The sequence below is a fragment of the Mesoplodon bidens genome, assembly GCF_964165515.1.
Source record: "Mesoplodon bidens genome assembly, contig: HAP1_SCAFFOLD_53, whole genome shotgun sequence".
NCBI classification, from domain to species: Eukaryota; Metazoa; Chordata; class Mammalia; order Artiodactyla; family Ziphiidae; genus Mesoplodon; species Mesoplodon bidens.
In genome coordinates this window covers 1,805,712-1,808,530 of record NW_027671920.1, presented here as the reverse complement: position 1 = coordinate 1,808,530, position 2,819 = coordinate 1,805,712, and positions in this window count along the sequence as shown.

The window sequence follows — 2,819 nt, the reverse complement described above, 5'->3', positions numbered from 1 at the left end:
AATAATCCATGAAACTTATTAGACCAATGCTCCATGCCCTTGTCATCACAATGCTCCATGCCCTTGTTATCACAATGCCCCATGACCACTGTCATCACAATGCTCCGTGACTCCAGGCATCACAATGCTTCATGAACTTTGTCATCACAATGGTCCATGCCCTCGTCATCAACGGTCTCTGTGACCTTTTTAACCACAATGCTCCATGAACTTTTCATCACAATGCTCTTTGACCCTTGTCATCACAATTCTCCATGCGCTTTTCAGCACAATGCTCCATGACACATGTCATCACAATGCACCATTAGCTTGTCATCACAGTGCTCCAAAATCTTGTCATCACAATGCTCCATAAACCTTGTCATCACAATGCTCCATGCAGTTATCATCAAAATGCTCTCTCAACACTGATATCACCATGTTACATCACACTTCGTCACAATACTCCCTCACCCCTGGCATCGCAATGTTCCATGACTCCTGTCTTCACCATGAACATGCATTTTCATCACAATGTTCGATGACCACTGACATCACAATGTTCCATCACCCCTGTCATCAAAATGCACCATGACACTTTTCATCAAATTTCTCCATGACACTGTCATCAAAATGCTCCAGGCGCTTGTCATCACAATGCACAACACCCTTGTCACCAAAATGCTCCATGACATTTGTCATCACAAAGATCCATGACACTTGGCATCACAATGCTCCATGTCATTGTCATCACGATGCTCCATGAACGCTCTCATCACATTGCTCCATGCCATTGTCATTACAAAGCTCCATGACACATGTCATCAGAATGCTCCATGGCCTTCTCATCACAATGCACCACGCCCTTGCCATCACAATGCTCCATTACACCTGTCAAAATAATGCTCCATGACACCTGCCATCACGATGTTCCATGGTCTTCTCATCACAAGGCTCCATGACCGTTCTCATCACAATGCTCCAAGACCTCTGTAATCACAATGCTCCATGCCCGTTTTCATCTCTATGATCCATGAACCCTGTCATCACAATGCACCATGCCCATCATCATAATGCTTCATGCTATTGTCATCAAAATGAAATCAAAATGCTCCATGACCTCTGTCATAACAATACTCCAAATCCTTGTGATCACAATATTTCATAACTCTTGTCATCACAATGCCCCATGACTCTCGTTATCACAATTATCCATGGTCTTCTCATCACAATGCTCTATGACCTTTGTCATCACAATGCTCAATACACTTGTCATCAAAATTCTCCCTGACACTTATTGTCTGTATGATCCTTGAAACCTGTCATTACAAGGCTCCATGCCATTTTCATCACAATGATCCATGTCCTTTTCATCACAATGTTCCAAGACCCCTGTAATCACAATGCTCCATGCCCTTGTCATCATAAAGCTCAATGACGTATGTCATTAGAATGCTCCTTGTCCTTCACCTCAAAATGCTCCATGCCCATGTCATCACAAAGTTCCAAGACCCCTGTAATCACAATGGTCCATGTCCCTTTTCTTCAGTATGTTCCATGAGATTTGTCATCACAAGGCTCCATGGAATTCTCTTCACAATGCTCCAGGAACTTGTCATCACAATGCTACATGACTTGTCATAAAAATTCTCAATGGCCCTTTTCATCATAATGCTCCAAGCCCTAGTCATCACAATGCTTCATTATGTTTGTCCTCACAATCCTACATTACATTTGGCATCACAATGCTCCCTGTCATTGTCATCGCAATGGACCATGACATATGTCATCACAATGCTCCCTGACACCTTTCTTCAAAATACTCCATGAACTTCTCATCACAATGCTCCATGCCCCTATCATAACAATGCTCCATGCCCTTGTCATCACAATGCTCCATGACCCCTGTTATCACATTGCTCCATGACTCCAGTCATCACAATGCTTCATAACATTTGTCATCACAATGGTCCATGCCCGCATCATCACAAGAATCTGTGACGACCATTGTAACCACAGTGCTCCATGAACTTTTCATCACAATGCTCCGTGACTCTTGTCATCACAATGCTCCACGCCTTTGTCAGAAAAATGCTCCATTACACTTGTCATCACAATGTGCCACGTGCTTTTTATCACAACGGTCCACAAATTTGTCATCACAATGCTCCATAAACATTGAAAACACAATGCTCCTTTCCCTTCTCATCACAATGCTCCATTAACCCATCATAACAATGATCCATGACCTCTGCCATCACAGTGTTCCACGGCATTGTCATCACAAGTCTCCAAGACACTTGTCATCACAATGCTCCAAGACCCCTGTAATCACAATGCTCCATGCCTTTGTCATCACAAAGCTCCATGACACATGTCATCAGAATGTTCCATGTCCTTCTCATGAAAATGATCCATGCCTTGTCATCACAGTGCTTCAAGACCCCTGTAATCACAATGCTCCATGCCCCTTTTAATCAGTATGCTCCATGAGGTTTGTCATCACAAGGCTCCATGGTTTTCTCATCACAATGCTCCAGGACCTTGTCATCACAATGCTTCACGACCCTGTCATGAAAATTCTCAATGGCCCTTGTCATCATAATGCTCCTATCCCTAGTCATCACAATGCTCCATTATATTTGTCATCACAATCCTCCATTACATTTGTCATCACAATGCTCCCTGGCATTGTCATCACAATGGACCATGACATATGTCATCACAATGCTCCCTGACACATGTCTTCACAATATTACACGACCTTCTCATAACAATGCACCATGCCCTTGTCATCACAATGCTCCATGACCACTGTCATCACAATGTTCCGTGACTCC